General features: G+C 45.9%; 1 long non-coding RNA gene across 3 annotated transcripts; it reads left to right on the forward strand.

The window, feature by feature from the left end:
- The first annotated feature begins 213 nt into the window (after positions 1-213).
- Positions 214-20,594, forward strand: LOC116669253. 3 transcript variants are annotated; one of them, XR_004326585.1, is made up of 7 exons: positions 214-345; positions 3,700-3,753; positions 12,794-12,911; positions 13,381-13,559; positions 15,282-15,343; positions 16,711-16,824; positions 19,077-20,594. It is a non-coding gene; the product is annotated as an uncharacterized LOC116669253 (long non-coding RNA). The 3 variants fall into 3 exon arrangements; XR_004326584.1 differs by having other exon boundaries at positions 13,381-15,343; XR_004326586.1 differs by lacking the exon at positions 16,711-16,824 and having other exon boundaries at positions 13,381-15,343.
- Positions 20,595-21,266: the final 672 nt, after the last annotated feature.

Raw genomic sequence — 21,266 nt, forward strand, 5'->3', positions numbered from 1 at the left:
AAATAAAAAATTTTAATGACAAAATCATTCTAAATTTCGTCTGGTGGAAAATGAATGTAAAAATTCAAACCAAGGAATTGGGCTTTTATCCACCACACTGTGGGGGAAAGATCATTTCTCCCTCATTTAGGGTGGCCCAAGGGAGCACTTTTCAGCCTTGTAAATCCACAGCCCTAGTTGTGATATAAAAGTCCATCTCTCATTCTCGTTCCAGTCCCAGCCCACCCTGCCCCTCCCACTGAATGCAACTCTAGGCCTGGCCTCAGTGCGGGAGCAGCTATCTCAGGAAAACACGGCAGGAAGATCAGGGCAGGAAGGAGAACTCGGAGCACCACCAAACTGGCAGTAAGTTTACCGTCTCTTCCCCTCTGGTGTCTCCTGGCCCGACTTCCAAGCAAACAGAGACCTGGGCCTGCGGACCAGGCAGACAAAGAGCTCCCAGAGAAGCGCTCTGTTTCTGGTCCTAGGAAGAGGCAGGAGGGCCCCTGCAGGTCAGAGAGTGGGGGAAAGCCCTGTTTGTTGCCTCTCTCCTCTCCCCACTGCAGCAGTGGCCGCTGCAGCCAGGCAGGTGCCTAGAACTTCAGGGAGGGGAGCCCTTCTCTCTGACCAGAGAAAGGTGGTCCCGACAGCAAGAGAGTGATGCCCATTGCTTTCTCTCATTCTCTGGGTTTTCTCTTTTGACTTCTTAATGTAATAATATTTTGTTAATAGAACTCTGACATCAGAGGGAAATTTGAAACTTTGGGAATGAAGGAAGAGCACCAGAAATGGGAAATATTTGGATAGACTATTTTTCTCATCTTAAGCTTTTAGTAATATGTATAATCAGTTATAACAAAACTTATTGCCTGACAGCGTCTTCAATGAGTGTAGATGTAATACACATAAAAATTACTGCATACAGAGGAAGTAAAGAGATCTGTATGGTAGTAAGATGTCTACATTTTACTTGAAGTGATAAAATGGTAATCCCAAAAAACCTGTGAAAAGTTAAGTATTTTGTAATCCATACAGAAACCACATCCACATTACACAAAAAGATAAATTACTCAGTAGATAAATTAAAATGGAATACCAGAAATATTCCAATAATCCAAAAGAAGACAGGCGAGGGAAAACAGGAATGAAAATCATAGGGAACAGGTAGAAAACAAAAATTAGTAGACCTAAATCCAAACTTACCAATAATTACATTAAATTTAAAAGGTCTAACTACACTTTTAAAAGACAGAGATTGTCAGAATGTAAAAATATCCAAGAATCAACTATATGCTCTTTATAAGAAACCCATTTTAAGTAAACACTATACGTTAAAAATAAAAGGAAAAAAGAAAAATACACCATGCAAATACTAATCAAAAAGAAATTTGGAGTAGCTATCTACTACAAAATAGACTTCAGAACAAGAAAGTTTACCATGATGATAAGAATGTGAAGTCACGAGAAGGCATAACAATCCCGAATGGCTACGCACCTAACAACACATCTTCACAATACATGAAGCAAGAACTGATAGAACCGAAAGGAGAAATGGTGAGCCAGCAATTATAGTTTGAAACTTCAACCCTCGCTCCTTTCTCAGTAGCCAACAGAACAGATAGACCATCCTCTGGATCGTGAAACAAATCTGAACTTTAAAGAACAGAAATCATACGAAGTATGATTTCTGACCGTAATGAAATTAAGCCAGAAATCAATCACTGGAAAAAAATCTCTGAATACTTGAAATTAAATAACATACTTCTAAGTAATCCATAGGTCAAAGTGGGGATTCTCAAAGGATACTGGAAAATTAGAACTTAGAAAATACTTTGAACTGAACAAAAATGAAAATACAGCATATCAAAATGTATAGGTGAAGCTAAAGTAAGTCTTAGATGGAAATTTATAATATTTGGTACTTATTTTAGAAAAGAAGAAAAATCTCAGATCAGTTACCTAAGGCAAGCAGAAAGAAGTAAATTTTGCTGAGTAAAAGAGGCAACTCTCAAGAATGTAACAAACTGTGATTCCATTTACATGACATTATGGAAAAGGCAAAACTGTAGGAATGAAACGAATCAGTGATTGCCAGGGGTTGGGATGGGGCAGGATTCGACTACAGGGAAGCATGAGGGGGTTTGGGGGAGATGATAGAAATGTTTGGAATCCTGACTGGGGTGGTAATTACATAAATCTGTATATGTGACAAAACTCACAGAACAAGATACTCCCCCAAAAGTCTATAATTTTTAAAAATCTCTTTCTCTCTCACACACACATCCCCACACGCATGCAATCTCCTGATCTTTGTTTCTCACTGTACACACTGTTTACCGTTGGGTACCCATAGCCAACAGCGTGCCAGATACAGTAGCACTAAATGTATTTTTAAAGATGAGGATCTATCTTATGCCTAATTATAATGGTAATAATCAACATTTATTGGCCACTTTTATTTGCCAAGCATATAAATGATCCTAGATACAGTATCTTAATGCATTTCTGACATTTAGACCATCCTATTATAAACAATAACACATTTTGTAGCTATTTTTATTATTACTTGAAAAATCTTAACTCTTCTTGGTTCTTTTTGATTCTTTTGGCAAACATTCTTTTTTTATTGAGTATAGTTGATGTACAATATTATGTAAGTTTCAGGTGTACAACATAGTAATTTACAATTTTTAAAGGTTATACTCCCTTTATAGTTATTATAAAATGTTGGCTATTCTCTGTGCTGTACTATTTATCTTCGTGGCTTATTTATTTGATGCATAGTAGTTTGTACATCTTAATCCCCTATCCCTATCTTGCCCCTCCTCTCTCCCTCTTCCTACTGGTAACAACTAGTTAGTTCTTTATATATGTAAGTCTGTTTCTTTTTCGTTATATTCACTATCTGGCAAACATTCTTAAAAGTACAAGAAGCAGCCAGCATGTCTTGGAAACTCAAGTTGTAGAAGTAAATGATAGCAATGTGGAAGGATGGCCAGCAGATGGAGACAGAGAACCCAAAATGAGTCACACTCTGGTCTTCCCAAAACTGTTTCTCAGGCTGAGGCACTGCAGCACCTGGATTTCACATTGCTCTCATTAGACCAATGGTTCTCAACCCAGACTGCACATTGGAATTACCTGGGAAACTTAGAAAATATATAGATTCTGAGTTTAGTGGTCTGGGGTGTAGTTTTGCCATTGGGAGCTTTAAAAACTGCACAGATGATTCTAATTACAGCAGAGTTTAAGACCCACTACTTTAGAACAGGCACCAGTAGGAGATCTCAAGCTGGTGTGTTTCAGAATCACCAGGAGAACTTGTGGAAAACAGAGACCCAGGCTTTTGTTAGTCTTCATTCTTTTGAGAACCCTTACATACGGAAATATTGGTGTATCAACTTAAGATGGTTAAATACATAATCAGGACTAAATCTAATACAGTCTCAAACTAGATTCTAATATATCAGAGTAACTTCAGGCATCAAATGTTTGAGAAAATTTTGTAGGAGAAAAATTTTTACTGAGAAAATGCTAACCGTGAACTTAATTTTTCCCCTGGAAAGGGAGAGACCCGCTGGGCCACCCTGGACTATCTTGTGTTAACACAAAAGCAGGTTCCCAATGCCGGGCCAGCAGATTCCCTCCTCAGAAACATACAGCCTACACACGGTGTCCAGTTCCAGAAGCTGATAGTCACATTTGGTCATTCTGTGGCAGGGCACCAGGAAAAAGCAGAACTTCTCAGACAACTGGATTCCCAGCCTTCGTGAGGTAGGGTCCCCCGGCTGTTTTCCACTTTCCTTCAACACAGCATTTAAATCATTTTAATGTTAGAGCCATCATAGATTAATTTTCAAAATAATGTGTATTGGTTTTTCCATATTATACAAGTAATGAATCTTCATTGTGGAACTTTAGGAAAGAACAAAACTGTAAGTACTGTGTAAGTAAAACTGATTTGAGATAATTAATGTTATTTTGATATGTTTCATCTCAGATTTTTTTCATGACACATGGTTATGTATGAGTATACACTATATTTGTGGACTCACACGCACTTCAAATATGTGTGTGTGCACCTGAACATGCTTCCATATATATTGTGGGAAACTAGTCTACAAAATTATGATCATAACCTGTATACTTTCTCGAAGTGTTTTTTCCCAATTTTTTTTTACTGGAGTTGATTTACAATGTTGTGTTAGTTTCTAGCATACAGCAAAGTGATTCAGTCACATATATATGTATATTCTTTTTGAGACTCTTTTCCATAATGGGTTATTACAAGATACTGAATATAGTTCCCTGTGCTATATAGTAGGACTTTGCTTTTTCAGTCTATTTTATATATAGTAGTATGTATCTATTAATCTCAAGCTCCTAAATTATCCCTCCCCCTCCCTTTCCCCTTTGGTAACTATAAGTTTGTTTTGTATGTCTGTGAATCTATTTCTGTTTTGTAAATAAGGTCATTTATATCATTTTTTTTAGATTCCACATATCAGTGATATCATGATATTTGTCTTTGTCTGACTTACTTCACTTAGTATGGTAATTCTGTATGTCCAACCATGTTGCTGCAAATGGCATTATTCCGTTCTTTTTTATGGCTGAGTAGTATTCCATTATATAAATATACCACATCTTCTTCATCCAGTCATCTATTGATGGACACATAGGTTGCTTCTAAGTCTAGGCTATTGTAAATAGTGCTGCTATGAACATTGGGGTGTATGTATCTTATCAAATTAGTTTTCTCCAGACATATGCCCAGGAGTGGGATTGCTGGATCATATGGTAACTCTGTTTTTAGTTCTTTAAGGAACCTCCATACTGTTCTCCATAGGTAGCCTGCTATTTTACTTAATAATATATCATGAACACTAAATATTCTTCTGAAACATGACTTCAGTGATTTGATAATAGTCTATAGGATCAGTATCCCACAATTTATCCAGTTCTCTATTGGACATTGTTTCCCATCGATTTCTATGCACTCTTTAATAGATGTTAGAGCTTTATTGGGATGTGCGATGTGCAGCAGAGTTGGAGCTCTGTGCCTCGCGGAGCAGTCAGCCCACTGTGTCTGCACCACTGACTGAATAATCACGCCGTCCTCCCCCCCCCCCGGGGTGGACGTGCCTCCTTGCTCAGACACTCCGTTCGTATATTCCTGCAGGACTGAGGGTGGGCTTCCTAGTCTCTTCATCCCCCTGCTCCTCGATCCTGTGCTAGTCCCTAACTTCTTTACCTGTCAGGCTTTGTAGCAGGCAGTTCAGTAGCCAGATGACCGACCAGACAAGACCGGTTCTGCCCTTGGGTCCCTGACTGGACAGGGCTTAACTCCACCTTTCACTTGGGAATCTCAGATGCAGCTCATTGTTACTGAACACTTAGTGCTGACATTTAAAACGAACACCTTCTGTTTAAGAGGAAATGAATATAAGCGGTAAGAGGAAGAGGAGAGGATTTTTCCATTTACCAAGTGTCCATAAAGTGTCTTTTCTATAAAGCCATGGAACTTCCTCAGGCCTGGCCTCTGGCTATCTTCGTTCTGCGGGGTCCTTGGTGGGCCAGGAAGGCCCGATCCTCCGTCGTCACCTCTGGGTCACTCCCAGCGGGGTGACAGCTGAGATAGCGAGGGTGGGGTCAGTGGTCATTCTGGGAGTGGACCTGAGGCATGTGGGCTGATGTGCCAACATGGGCTGTCCCTTCCCAGGGGCCGCCTGGCCCGTGATCTCACTGGCCTTGACCACACTCTACCCCCATGGCCCACAGTCACCAGCTCTGGCCATCCGCCCCCTCTGACCTCCAGCCCCTCAGCCCAGGCCTTGCCTCCACCCACAACTACAGCAGTTCCCAAGAGGGTCCTGGCTGCTGGCAGATCTGTGGGCTCCAGGCTCCGTTCTCACCCCACCAATCCTTTCTGCACACTGCTGCCGGCCACCCAGCTGATTCTCCGGGGCCTTCACTTCCCCCTGCACATGGTTGACAGTTGCCTTCCTGGCTGCGCCCCACCTCTCTGGCATCACCAGCCCCACAACACCCACCCAGCCCCACCGTGGGCCCCACCTATGGGCTCTGCGCACCCTGGCTGCTCCCTTCCCACCCTCAGACTGCACCTGACGGCCCCTGCACACACCGCACATCTCAGCGGACACACACGCACGCCTCCGCCTCTGGGCTGCCTTTCCTGAGCACCCTGACATGGGGATGTTTGCGGTGTTGGCTCACAGGGTCGGGGTGGGACTGAATGCCATGAGCAAGCCTGAGCAGAGTGCCGAGCGCTGAGAAGCCTAACTAAATGCCCGCCCTTGTCATCCTTTTTATTTCGTTCTTACGCTGCTCGCCACACTGGATCACAACCACCTGATTCAGTGACTGTCTTCCTGCAGGACTGGGAGCTCCATGAGAGTTAGCATCACACCTCACCCACCTTTCTATCTCCCCTGCCCGGCGCCGGGCCAGGCCTGTAGCAGGCTCTCAGTCTGTGGAATGAACTGTGGAGGTATTAAATATGCCCATTTCACAGTGAGAAGACTGAGACCTGTGGAGGGGAAAGAGACTCACCCCAGATAGTGCTGACCAGCAGCAGGGTGGGAACTGAATGCGGGTCTGGGAGACCCCTTCGTCCAGTGCTGTCCCCACCACACTGCTCTCCCTTTCTGTCCCCTTGAGTATGCAGAGGACAGATGGAGAAGAAATGAAAACACAGAGGGGTTATTTTCAAGTTTGTTATTTTTTTGCTGTGTTTGGCTCTGATCTTCCCAGCGATGGGTTTCCTGATAACTCAGGCCCTAAGAGGAAGACTTGGCGCAGCCTGGCTCTCAGGTGGGGCAAGCTGTGACACGAGCTGACAGCTGCCTTCAGGGTCTTCCAGGCCACCCCACCCTACTCTTTCCCTCAAACGGAACCACGAGCCCAAGACGTTGACACGTGGCTGACAGCGGGGCCGGACCCCCTCCTTAGTGCTCCTTAGAGCGGCGTCCGTGTGGGCCAGGCAGCGGAAGGGAGCCCGTATTCACAGGGCACATGCTCCCCGGAAGCCTCCAGCACCAGCAGCCAAGCCCTGCAGCCTGCAGCAGGTCCCCCCAGAGGCAGCGCAGCCCATGCCCGGAGGGGAGGGCCGGGGAAGCTGAGTGGGCATAGGGCCGCCTTCCAGGCCCCATCCAGAGGGACATGTCAGTCTGTGCTCTTTGCCGATGGTGGATGTACATGCCCTTTATAGCTGCTCAGGAGGGCAAGTGACTTCTCCAGCCTGGAAGTTTATGGCTAAAGAAGGGACAATGGACATTCCGCCCCACTGGGGCCCTTTGAAAGTGGATTTATATGAGTTACCTCTGTATTGGTGTACTTTGCCTTTGGCTGCAGAAGGACCATCCCACCCCGTCTCCCTTTTCCTGCTGGCACCAGGCCCATGGCTAGAGAAAGGAAACACAACAAGGCTCAAGACGGGAATGCAGTTGGATGTCGCCATGGTGTGGAAGGCGTGTGGACTCACTGGCCCAGGTGGGGTGGTGAGTGGGGCCTGCTGGCTGCTCCAGGCTTACTGCTGGGATTCAGGAGAGTGTGCTGGGCAGCTGGTGGGATTGCCTCCCTGGTCCCTGCTCCTACGTGGACCAGCAGGCTTTCACTCCTTCATACCTTCGTTCATCGCCCTTCCCACCAAAACAGACAGACACCACCTACTGCCTGTCAGGCAGCTACAGGCTGAGGATACAGAGATGAAGAACACACTGGCCCTGGCCTTGAGGAGCTCAGGGACGCGAGGCCAGTGATCACGAGGTTACCGTCAGAGTAGGAAGGGAAGGCTGCCCGGTGAGAGACTTGCTCAGCGCTGAGCCAGCCTCCCATGGAAGCGGTGAGGGAAGACTTCCCAGAGGAGGATGAAAAAATGGGGGAAGGCCCTCGAGAAGAGGCATGGAAGTGTGGCGAGAGGAAAGTACGGGCGGCGGCTCAGCATGGCCAGACGTGCCAGCAGCAGGAGTCAGGGAGGGGAAGGGGGCGAGACGGGGAGGCAGGTAGATGGAGGGCACAGAGGCCTGTCTGCATCCTGGGGAGTTCAGGCTTTATTGGGAGGGAGCCAGAGGAGGGTTTCAGGAAGAGTGCAGGTGGCACGATCCGATTTGCTTGAGAAACAGCACTCGGGTGGCAGGGTGACCGTGGGTGGGAGGAACGGAGTCTCTGTGGCTCTCCCACTTGGCGGTCCCTGGTCATCACCTGGGGAGCTTCAGAAAGGCTGCTGCCTAGGTCGCCCTCCAGAGAGGCCACAGTAAGTAGCCTGGGGTGTGGCCTGGGCAGCGGGATCGTGTGACTCCTTCTCCCCGTGACTCTGAGTGCAGCTGAGGGTGACCCACAGCAAGGGATTCCAGCTGGGAGGCACCGAGGCCGTCCAGGTGAGATGTGGAGAGGCAGTCTCCGGACATCCGTGGTGGTTGATCGGGTGTGGATCCTTAGAGGACAGTCCGGCAGCTCCTCAAAAGGTCACCATAGAGTTACTGTATGACCCAGCAATTTAGATATACACCCCAGAGAAATGGAAACATGCTCACCAGAAAACGTGTATACAAATGTTCATGTAGCAGCGTTCGTGATGGCCAAAAAGAAACAACCCAAACATCCATCAACTGATGAAGGGATAAATGAGACGTAGTAAATCATTACAATAGTGTTATTCCATTAAAAAAGGAATGATGTACTGAGACACACTACAACATGAATGAATCTTGAAAACACTATGCTAAGTGAAAGATGTCAGTAACAAAAGAATGGTGCAAACACATAATGTATGAGTCCGGTTACATGAAAAGTCCAGGAACAGGCAAATCTATAGAGACAAAGTAAGTTAGTGGTTGCCTCGGACTGGGAGGGGAGGGGAGACAGAATTGATGGCTAGGGGGTGTGGGTGGGTTTTGGGGGAGAAATAATGAAAGTATTCTAAAACTGATGGCGGTGATGGATATACGCTGATTACTAAAAGCCATGAATCTTAGACTTTAGAAGGATGGATTTTATGGCGTGTGGATTATAACCTCAATAAAGCTGTCAGAGAGAAATGGGACGTGTGAGGACTGCTGCTCTGACCCTGGGGATAATTCCTTGTCACTGGAGACTGTCCTGTGCACGTGGGACGTTAGCAGCATCCCTGACCTCCGTTGGTACTGTAGGACCCCCTCCATTCTTGTGTGACAACGAGAAACATCTCCAGACACTGCCAAATGTCCACTGCAGTCACATTGTCTCATTTAATCTTTAAAAAACAAAGCTGTGAAGTAAATATCCACCAACCCCACCAACTTTTTTTTTTTTTTACAGATTAGGAAACTGAGGCTCAGAAAGGCTGAGTAACATATTCACGGTCACCCTGTGGGGGCTAGAGCCGGAGTTTGAACACAGGCTGTTGAATGCCAAAGCCCAATGCTGGCTTCCTGAGCTTCTAGGAGGGGCAACTTGAGCACTGCAGACTTTGTCGGGCAGCATGGGGTGAAGCGGGACAGTGAAACCCTAGCAGGCAGAGGTGGCTGCTTGGGCAAGGTCTGGAAGGGGAATGGGGGACAGAGATTTGGGGATAGGAGGTTTTCTCAGAACACAGAGCTGGTTTTAGTGGAAAAGTGTTCCAGAACAGAGCACAGGAAAGCTAGGACATAGACAGTATGAAAGGGAGGGGCTGTGATATTGTGGTGAGCAGTTTTGCATTTTATTCTGGTGGCACTGAACTGAGGAGACAAATAACGAGAACTTTGACTTAGGAGAAAAGGTTAAAGAACAACTTATCTCAAGTATGTCTTGCTCTTAAGTTTGGGGCTGCTATGTCCCATCCTACTGACAAGACACAAACACCTCCCCAAGTCAGGCACAGAGAACCCCAAGAAGGGTCACCTGGTGTCAAGAGATGCACCCACGGAGGTGACTGACGATACAGTGAAACCCAGGACTTTTACAAAAAGTTTTCATCAAATTATATTCACTGATATGTAATGACAATGATCAGTACTAAACCATATTCCAGAAGGCATCTGGTTGTGATCATGAGGTGTTCTTGATCATAAGGTATTCATAAAAATCTAGAAAGTAAACCTAGAAACACTTCATGGAAGCTAGACCTTTAATCTTATCTGATTTTCTACAATAAATCACGAGCTGCTTATTGCAGTTTCTGCGATTCTGCAAAGAAGTGATCGCTGTTCTGTTTCCCAGACAAACCATGGTGTTGGGTGGGGGCGGGAGGCAGCCAGTGCACAGAGCATTTCTCAGCCTCCTTGACAGCTCAGGAGCCACCTCCTCCAGGAAGCCTTTCTTAGCCAGTCCTGTAAAAGAATCCATTTAACTTTTGATGAACACAGCCTTTCCCAAGCAGCAAAATCCTTTTTGCAAGGAACACAGAATAGCAACCTGTGGAGTCAGTGTTCTGTGTCATGGACTTTGAGAAAAGCTGTTTGAGAGGATTAAATGAGATGCTAAACCCAGGGCTCTCAGCACAGCTCCCGGCATGTGATTGGTGGGCACCCAGCAAGTGTGGGTACCTTTTACGCTTCTTCCCCAAAGTCAGGATGTTTAGTCAAACCTTTCCTAGCTCAGCTGCAAAGAAGCATGTTAAGCCGTTGTGACTAGTGATTTTCCAGAAAACTTGTTGATCCTTTTACATGAAGGGGGAATCACATAAGGTGAAGTTCATGACATGTGTGGTTTTGAAGCTGAAATACGAGCCTAGTTGTGAGGAGCACTGGCTCTCAGACTACGGGGACTGGACCTGTCCGACCTGCACCAACAGGAGGTGGGGAAGTTGGGCAACTTGTCCAAAGTGGCAAATCTGAGCTCTTTCCAATAACAACCGTGCCTGCCCTACACAAACCAGTGTGTCCCGTCACGTGGGTTCAGATCTGAGCACCTTCAGGTCCCATGCTTTTGGAAAGTTTGGCAATCTGTATCCCAAAAGCCTTAAAAGTATTCCTACCTAAGAATGCCACTTTTGGAAGGACTGTAAGAAAACCATCCATAATGCAGGCAAACAGAAAAATACCATATGATAGCACTCATATGTGGAACCAAAAAAAAAAAAAAAAAGAAAAGAAAAGAAAAAAGAGGACACTAACGAACTCATCTACAAAACAGAAATAGACTCTCAGGTGGTGAACAATGTTTCACTGGGGGAAAGGGATACATTTGACAGTTTGATATTTGCAAATGTTAGCCACTTTATATAAAAATAGATAAAAAACAAAATTTCTACTGTATAACAGAGGGAACTATATTCAATGTCTTGTAATAACCTTTAATGAAAAAGAATATGAAAATGAATATATGTATATATAGTCATGACTGGGACATTGTGCTGTGCACCAGAAACTGACACATTGTAACTGACTGTACTTCAAAAAAAAAAAAAAATGCAAGCAAAGCCAGATGCATGATGATATCCATCACAACATTTTAATGGACAAAACTGGAAATAACCAGGGGCCCACCAGCTGGGGAATGGTTAAATCTGCTCGGAGGCTTCTCTGTGTTAAAGACCTGACAGCCGTTTAAAATATTCATGAAGAGTTTTGAACGGTATGAAGACACACTTATGATATAACATTAAGGAAATAAAATAGGCTACAAAAATTAAATACATACATTATAATAACAGCTACGTTTGTGCACTGAGGAAGAAAAACTTCTCAATGTATTAGGAGTGATTATTTCTGAATAGAGAGACAAAGTGATTTTTCATTCTATTCCATATATTTTTTAAAAATTTCTCCTTTTATTTTACATGTTTTCATGTAGTTCCAAGTTTTATACAGTAGTGATCAGGAAAAGGCAAACATTTATTTTTAAAAAAAAACAAAAACGGAGGGGTGGGTGTAGCTCAGTGGTACAGTATGTTCTTAGCACACACGAGGTCCTGGGTTCAGTCCCCGGTACCTCCATTAAAAATAAATGAATGAGGGGAGGGTATAGTTCAATGGTAGAGTGCATGCCTAGCATGCATGAGGTCCTGGGTTCAATCCCCAGTTCCTCCATTAAAAAATAAATAAATGAACCTAGTTACCTCCCCTCCCAAATAAACTAGTTAATTAAATAATAAAGATAAAATATTTTTTTAAAAAATGAATAAATAAATAAACAGTTACCTTCTCCCTCCCTTCCAAAAAATAATTAAAAATTTAATAAATTAAAAATTACATTAAAAAGACTCCAGAACAATAGTTCTGTTCTAGAATTCTTAAAAAAGAAAGAAAAAGAAAAAAGAAAAAGAAAAAAAAGACCAAAAGCTGAGTATCTCCAGCAGGTCTAAATGGCATTATAAGCACTATTGTAATGTCCAGGGGACATCCCCTATCTGAATGGTGCCCGATTGGGCTGGGCAATGCCACCCACCAAACCCCAGGGACCATCTACCGTATGTTGTCATATCTGTGTAGAACACACACTCTTATTTAATAATTTTAATAGACATCAACTCAGGTTCTTAACTTAAATACATGTATTTTAAGATAAAATTTTAATTTCTCTAAATGGAAAAATAGTATCACTTTCCACTAATGGGAAGTAACCACAAAAATAAATGCAATAAAGCAAAACACGATTATCAAATTCTAGACTAGTAGGGATTCTGAGCTTGAGCCCTTCTTTCTCTCTGTTTAATAAAAAGTGAGGGCAGAGGGGACATTGTTGTCAGAGAGAAGGGGACAGATTAGCAAAGCTTTGAGAGTTATTAAAGCATCCTAGTCCAACAAGCCCTTAAAGGAAATCAGAAAGAGTGAAAGATAATTGAAATGATCTTCCCACTGGAGATTTGATTTGTTTTTAACGATTTTCCCAGGCAGCACCCAAACTGCTCACTCTACCATATCCTGGGGGAAAGTGCCAGACAGTATTCTGAGCACCAGTGGGTCTCCCTCAGTCTGTGGCCGCTTGTCCAGCTGGTTTTAAGATCAAAGGTAGGTGTTTCTACCATCAATGTCTTTCCATTCCTCTTATAATTCCAAAGTCCTGCTCTTCTTCAAGACCTTGGTATTTCCATGGAATACTCCAGTGCCTTCATCATTTATTTGCAAGGCACTGTTTCAGGGCTTGTAAAACCATAAACTTGCCGATGCCGTGCTAGTTCTTATCTGAAACAGGGCAGACAAGTTTAAAAGGGCAAAAAGATGCCACCAGTGCTGGGAAATGACGGAAGCCTGATCAAAGCTTAGGACACTTAAATTCACTCATTACACAGATGAGGAAGCTGAGGCCCTAGAGGAGGAAGGGACTGATGATCAGCGACAGAGCTGGGTTAGAATCCGGGTCCCGGAATCCCAATCCAATGTCATCTCTCCGCTGCACTCCCTCTGAAGTTTGCTCAGAACCAAGGTCACTGTTTGCTTTTAGCGTGACAGGTTTGCTTACTTTGGAATCCCTTTCCAGCTGCAGGGCCAGAAACTAAAATCCAAGACCAATAAAGAAGAGAAGGGTCCTCCTGCAACTGTTTCTCCTTAGTTCCTTTAAATGTCAGTGACCTCACTTCTCTCTCTCCTGACTGACTCCCAGCCGTGGACTTAACTTGGCTCAAGGAAGAACCACAGATCTGTGAACTTCAGCAGAAGGTAGGGCCCTCATCTCACTCATTGAACCAGCATCCAGAGAGACTCTCCATCTACTGGTGTCCTGGCCCAGCCGCCTCATCTCATGGAGGGGACTGAGTCCCAGAGAGGAAGTGTGACGAGCCTGGGGTCGCCCAGCTAGCAAGTGGCCGAGCTAGGACTGGAGTCCAAGACTTCTGGGTCCCAGGCCAGTGCTCACTTTAAAAAAAAAAAAAACCTGTTTTTAAAATAAAACTCACTTTTAAACTTGGACAAGCAGAATGATAGCATAAGTGGGACCCTACATACAATTCATTTATTTATTCATTCAACAAACACTGGCTGAGTGGGCTGTGTTCATCTGTATTGACTAGGGACGCCCAGGATGATTGCCCGACGGCACTGAGGAGCCACTGAGGTCTGAGGTCATAAGTCGAAAGTGTGAGCTACGAGCCTGGCCGCATGTTTTTCTCGAACTTCATTCAGCCGCATGGGGTCAGGTGCTAAGAGAGCGGAGACTCAGATCTAACTGGGGTTGTGGTTTTGCCAAAGGAGTATGATGCAGGGAGAGAGGATTTCTCTCAGAGGATTTAAAAGGGAATTTCCTTTTAGAAACTTTTTTTTTTTTTAAACTTCACTAAATGAATTTTGGAACCAGGATGTGAGACCTGTTCAGGCTGAGATGGTAATATGGTCGTCTTTGTTCAAAAGCTGTCTTGAGGGTGTTTACCTGGGTAGGTTCAACTTGGAGCTGGTGGAGGCTCTACTTGATTTAAATTGTTTGAGCCCGTGCTCGACCTGAGAGCTTCAGGACTTTCCTTCCTCCGGAAGAAACCTTTTGAGACAAATCTAGAAATCAGTCCAGAGCTCAGGAGCTGCAACTCAACTTATAAAGCCCTTTTATAACATGACTTTGCATAAGTAAATAGTTGGCTTCCAATTTCAGGGAAGGACCTCTTTGTTCTCGAGGCCGCTTTTTGTCCTGGGCGCTCACTAGGGTGCTGGAAAACACACCCGCTCCTCTCCTGACATTGTTTTGAAATAGCCCGGGCAGTCTGGACCCTTCAAGCACAAAAATCAATCATACACTGAAGCTGAAATATGAGCCATCCCGCTTTCCCCTCTCATTTTGTTCTGCCCATCCTCTACCTCATCATATCGCTTCCTAAGAACCTGGCCTCCTTTCCACTCGTTGTAGGTGCCCATGCAGACAGCCAGCATGACCTGGTTTTCATTGAGGTCATCAGAGATAATGATTAAGTGGAAACACTCCACCCCATTCAGACATCTCCCTTTCCCCTGCTGATCCCCAGTGCAAGCGAAAGCGCAGTGTGCCTTCCAGCGTTCCTCCCAGAACTTGTGCCTAGAGTACAAGGGAGGTGACACAGTGGCAAGTGAAATCCTTTTGACTCGAATCACGCCACCACCCTTCCAGCAGCTCCAAACGTTGGCTTCCTCCCCACTCGGTTGCGGCAATCTGTGGGAAAACTCAGAACAGACATTTCAGAAGCAAGTGGTACCAAACAATAACTGAAGGTGTTAGCGAAGCAGAAGTCTATGTGTACATAAAAGTGTACCAAGGTGCACCCTCCAGGGTGTTCTCTTTATGTAAACTGTAACCCCGTAGAAAAAAATTTAATAAAGCAGAATTCTAGAATCCTAACTAACGTAGGACCTGGGGGTGGGGACCATGAAGAATGCTGTTACCCACTTTAAGATCACAGTGTTCTGGGTTGCCTTTGACAGGAGGACAACAGAACAGTGAAGAATGACTGCCAATGATTGTCTCCAAAAAAGAACAGCAAAAGGTAAGGCACCCCCCACCCCACGTACCCACACACTCTTGCCCTCACATTCTCCATCCGTAGAAGAGATTTTAAAAAGAAAAGCCCAGGAAATTCCAAGCGTGAACACCTCCCCAGATAAGACAGAAATGGAAGAAAACCAAACTTTTTAAAGTAAGCATTTTGATCTTCATGCAAACATAGAGTTAATCTTGGGACAGCTAAGCACAATTACACAGATGAATTCATTGTGTGAAATGGTCATTGAGCATAGAGAATGTTAGTGCCAGTTCAGAGTCCAAGCTCTGTAGGGGTCATACCTGAATCTGCTGAGCTGAGCACATGGAAACCTCACTGTGCATTCAGGCTTGACCACTCTTTTTAATTTATTTCAGAGTTGCTCACTGGGGTGGCTTCAGTAAATGCAAATCAAGTGTCCACAGTGGTGTTTGAAGACTGCAGGGTTTTGATGCATGTTAAACTGAAAATACAAACAAACAGCTTTGGACCTATATTTACATGTATTAAAGTTGCTCTTAAGATAATGGTCTGATATTTATAATCTTCTCCTCTTCAAAGCAGCTTTTATTCAATTTTATTCATACAGAAGGACATGAGCACTAGACTGGGCGTGATGGCAGGCAAGTCCTAGCTCTGGTTCTGTTCAGATTCCGCAGCAGTCCTGCACTACTTCCTTCCTTGACTCTAGGCCTTGACACCTATAAACTGAGGCATTTGGACCGCATGGTCCAGCTCTCTAGTTCTGAGGCAACAACTTACAAGCTCAGTGGATTCTGGAAGCACCATTTCACCCCCAGGATTTGATTTTAAGCAAATGGGAAATATTTTTACAATGTAAGATGCTTATGACTCTACAGCCGGATGGGCCTACCAAACCCATAGACTTAGGGCTGCGGCTGGAAAGAACTCAAGTCCCTGTTCCCACCAAGAAAAACGTCTAAACTCATCGGGTGTCATTGGCCACAGTGAACATGTGAGACCCAGCCCTACAAAGCCCTATGCTATTGAAAGGGTTCTCTCCCTGCTTGTAACCAGAAAATATTTGCACTGGGAGAGAAGCAAAGGAGAAAGCACGTCGCCTTCCTCTCCCCATTCCTCAGCAGGGTCTCTTCTGAGAGATGCTGCCACTTACAGAGCACCCACTAGGTGCCGGCCACCTATAGCGCACGTTATCCTCACAACCAAAAGTGTTTTCACACTTGTCAGGCTTGGAAAGATATGATACCCAAGGCAGGAAGTCATTTTGACACCCAGCCCTCCCCCACCCCAAACCAACATCACACTCGCTTGTGAAACAGTGACATGGCACATGGCTCGCTTGTACACCCTCTGTGATCTGTAAGGTGAACTCCCGTCTTCCTCTCTTCCAGTCCAAGTTCCTCCTCTGTTCCTGGTGTCCTCTCCTACAGACGGTGTTTATCCCTCACCCCTCCTGAGAAGAAGCGGCTTCCCATATCTGAAAGAGGAGGGGCCACACTGGACTGGTGAGACACCATTTCTTCCAGCCCCGGGTGTCCCCTTCTCACCTTCCCATACATACGGTCACCCATGCAGCTCACCCCCTCCTCACTCTGTACGCTGCTGGCCATTGACAAGGCTCGGGTGCAGAAGGATGCCCCTGTCAGGCGTCAGCCTGGCCCCATCACTCACTGTGTGACCTAAGCCAACCCACATTCTCTCCCCGAGCCTCAGTTTCCCTGTTGGTAAAAGGAAGGATCTGGGAGAGGTGCCTCCCCAGGGCCCCTCCAGCTTGGCTAGCGTGTGATGAGAGTTCTCTTCCACCAGCAAATGCTGCTTTTTTCCAGCTCCTGAACATAACAAGGTTTATTCCATTCATTCTAGGCAGTTTGGACTAGGCAGACTTCCCTTTAAAAGATCTCATTTTACCAGGTTTTTGAGGCCCACTGCCACTCGGAGGCCAAAATTATCCCAGCTTCAGTGGCTAAAATCAAATCAAATCAAAAAGCATTGTTTGCCTCATCTGACCACATTTTCTGCTTTGAACTTTATGCCAATGCCAGGGCCTATCAGACAGAGTGTGTGTGATTACCCTATGAAAGAACTCTCTTGGATCACATTTAAAATAATCATCTTTTGATTTAGATTTTAAAAAAAACAACAACAACCAGTCCTCTGGAAAATACATAAAAATTTTTGTCTAAGTGTCCAAACAGAGTTATGGCCACAGAAGATGCAATTATCTCCTTCTGGGATAAAGAAATCTTCCAGCTGCAAGGGAGAGCCAAGAAGCCAGAACGTTCTGCTCTTCTGCTCAAGACTGCAGCAAGGTGACCACGGAAGGTTGTCCAAGTTGTTTGCTGCACAAGGTGCTTCACTGAAGCGTGTGGAGGGACATTGGAGGCCGAGGCTTAAATCCTGCCCTTCATTAGCCAAGCCATGTGCCCGGTGCGAGATTCTGTCAGTTAAAGAGAAGTGCACCTTTTTGACATTCAGCAATGGCACTGTATATGCTAGCTACAGCTAGCAGACAGCTCCCCACCTGGAGAAAGTCTTTCCTCTGCTTACAAATACATTGTCTCACAGAGGCTCATGGTAAGAGGAGACAGCAGAAGAGCAGAAATGAAGGCTGGGTCACAGGGTGGTTGTGAGAAAAAGCTACTCCTGGAAACCCTCTTAGTATCTGGCAGGACTTACACACATGATGCCTCCCCATCCAGCTTCCAAAAGAGCACAGTTCTGGGAAGAACCCAGTAAGAGACAGACTGCCCCCTACTCCTCCCCCCATCCTCCACCAACCCTCCTTTGGGGCTCAGCTGGGCCTTCTCTGACCTCCCAGCTGTTGGCAGGGTCCCTGTTGTAGGTTCAGAACAGCTCTGTTTTTCCTTTATAAGCTCCATATTGCACTTTGCAATAAGATGTGTGTAGGTCATTTGATCTGCCTCTGTCTCCCTATCTAGACTGTCAGCTGTGTGAGGCAGACTGAGTTTGGGTTTGCTCTCAGATCCCCAGCACAGCGTCCGGGGTACGGAGCGGGAGCTGTGAATGGATGAAAATGGCGTGAATAAAACAGACAGGTCTTACACATCTGCAGCCCTTCCTACCAGGATCGAGGGCTGTCTGGGCCACAGAGACATGCACTGTCCATGACCTAAGCCCCAGGCCCAGGCCCAGGGGACAGAGTCTAGAAAAGACCCAACCATGGCCTGGCATCCAAAACTCACATGAAAACTAAGAAGAACACAGCTTCCCAAGCTCACCCCAGGAGACTCGGGCATCTAGGATTTATGTGTCTAACAAGGTGCCGCAGGTGAAGTTAAGCCACCCTATCAGGGTAGAGAACCCACGGATGTTGTTGCAATGGATGGAAGCAACCCTAGATACCAAAGGGGAGGAGCTGAGGTCCAGCCTGAAGGTTCACGAAGGCTTTCTGGTGGAAATGACGCCTCAGCCAGGTCTTGACCCAGATGAGCGACGTGAAGAAAGGAGAGAACACTCTGGGTCAAAGGAACAGCAGGAACAAAAGCAGAGACAGGATGCCACCTGGGGCGCGTTCATAGGCAAGGGCAATGGGATTGAGTCTCAATGACGAGAATCAGGCTCCTGGTGGAAAATCAAGCACAAATCCCCCACTACTCAGCTGGGCTTCCAGAGCCTTCTGGGTAGGAAGCCCACATTCCAGCACCCAGCAAAGAAATTCCACTGTACTCCCTTTTAATACAACCTCATTCCTATTTTTGGTTCCATTTACTTTCCTTTTCTCATCTTCTTCTTCTAGCGAGACTGTGGACCAGCCTTCTGAGCCCAGAGCCGTCAGGGCAGTATTGCCGGGGCCTCCTTGATAAATACGCTTTACTGCAGGATTCCAAACCATCCTGGCTGGAAATAAGAGTGTTGAAGCTGACAGAACACCAGCACCACAGCCAACATCTGTGGCCACGTCCACTATGGCAGGAAAGGGTCAATTTACTTGATATAGAAGCAATGTCTGGAGCACAAGGGTCAGGCCCCAGGGGACCTGCACATTATGATTCACTTGTCTTTTCTGGGCCCGTGAGGGTGAGGGGCTAACTGGGGATGACAGAGGAGATGCATGTGCAGTGGAAGGGCAGACCCTCCGAGACCCGCCTTCCCTGGAGTGGCCGCAGTCCCCACGCTGGGTGCTTCAAGCTGTAGGAACCACCCATCATCCCTGACCCCCACCGCAGGCTGCCGTATATCCTTCTGCATCTTTCCATTGCCTCCTGTCTCCTTTCTCTCATCTCCGCCTCTCCTCCCCTCCCACACTGTTTGGTCAACGGGCCTCAGCTGGGTTGGCAGGCCAGTGCTCCCTCTTAACTGGACTTTTTCAACTGGACTTTTCTACTGAGCCTGGCTGTTGCCTGGACAGGTTTTCTAAGACCAGCATCTATGCTGCAGAGAGGCAAGGAGAGCCCTCCACGCGTCTTCCCTCCCTTTGGACCAAGTGGCTTCTAGGAACCCGTGTGGACCTGAAGCCCTCAGCCTCTGCGCCTAGCTGTACACCAGGTGTCTTCTGAGAAATGTCCACGCCACAGTTCAGTGCCACCCCAGCGGAGCCTGAACTATCTTGTCTGCTGTCCAGTTACAAATTAATCTCTCATCATCAGTGATTAACTTATTGGAGCCACAGGAGCTGCTGAACCAAAACAGCCCCTCGGGGTGAAAAAGTCTCCGGCATCGTGCGGTGTGTGGATCTGCCTGTGACCCTCATCCCTCTGGCCCTCGTGCTGCGTCAGCAGGGGAGCAGGGAGGCCAGGCCGGGGACCCGCTCTGGGCACTGCTGCTCTGGAACGCTCACCGGGTTCCTCAAAGTGGAGATCCACGTGGCCAAGGGCTGGGGCTTGTTTTCTCAGGGTTTGTCCTCAAGGAAGGTTTTAAACATGGGACTGGGGTGGGTGTATGCTCTGGGGACAAAAGCTACTTGCAAACAACAGCCTGGGATGGATATGGAAGGAAGAGGAGCCAAACTTTGGAATCTGCTGGCTTTTGAGGGGACGTAACGAGTCATCTCTTAGTGTATAAACGATCACAGTAGGAAGATCATCAGTTTGAACCTTCTCATTCTACAGACACGAAGGAAGAGGGCTCGACTCTCCCAGGGTCACACCGTAGAGCCAATGGGAGACAAAAAACAAATGTCAAGCTGTTCCTTAGTTGGAACAAATGTGGACCCCCCGGGCGTAAGATGTTGACAATGCAGAAAACTGGAGGATGGGTGTATCAGAATTCTATACTATCTTGGCAACATTTCTATAAATCTAAAACTATTTTAAAAATAAAGCACTTACTTAAAATTTTTTTTAATTTTATTTATTAATTTTTTGGTGAGGAGGAGGAGGTAATTAGATTTTTATTTATTTATTTTTAATGGAGGTACTGGGGATTGAACCCAGGACCTTGTGCATGCTAGGCACGCACCCTACCACTGAGCTGTACCCTACCCCCCTAAAAATTTTTAAATGGTGGCTTTCAGTGTACCTCAGACTGGAACCTTTATCAGATATTTAATCATAGTGCTTGCAACATGGTAGGCGTGGAATGACAGGCATCTGAGAGAGGAACAGGGAGGGAAAGAGGGATGGAGGAGAGAGGCAAGAAGAGAGTGAGAGGGAGGAGGAAGACACCAAGGTACAAAATACAGAAGGAACTGTAACCGCCCAGCAGCAGATGGCTGCGTAAACCGAAGGCGGTGTGTTCACATCACGGAATATTATTTGCCACAAAAAGGAATGGAGGCCTAATCCATGCTACAACATGGATGGACCTTGGAAATACGACAGTCAGTGCAAGAAGCCGGACAGAGAAGCCCACCCCAGTGCATAATCCCATCTACATGAAATGTCTTAGAAAAGGCAAACCCACAGGACAGTAAGTAGAGCAGTGGTTTCTAGGGACTGGGGGCTGGGGTGGTGGCGAGTGATTGCTAATGGGTATGGGGTTTATTGCG

The sequence above is a fragment of the Camelus ferus genome, chromosome 16 (genome assembly GCF_009834535.1).
Source record: "Camelus ferus isolate YT-003-E chromosome 16, BCGSAC_Cfer_1.0, whole genome shotgun sequence".
In the NCBI taxonomy this organism is placed as follows: Eukaryota; Metazoa; Chordata; class Mammalia; order Artiodactyla; family Camelidae; genus Camelus; species Camelus ferus.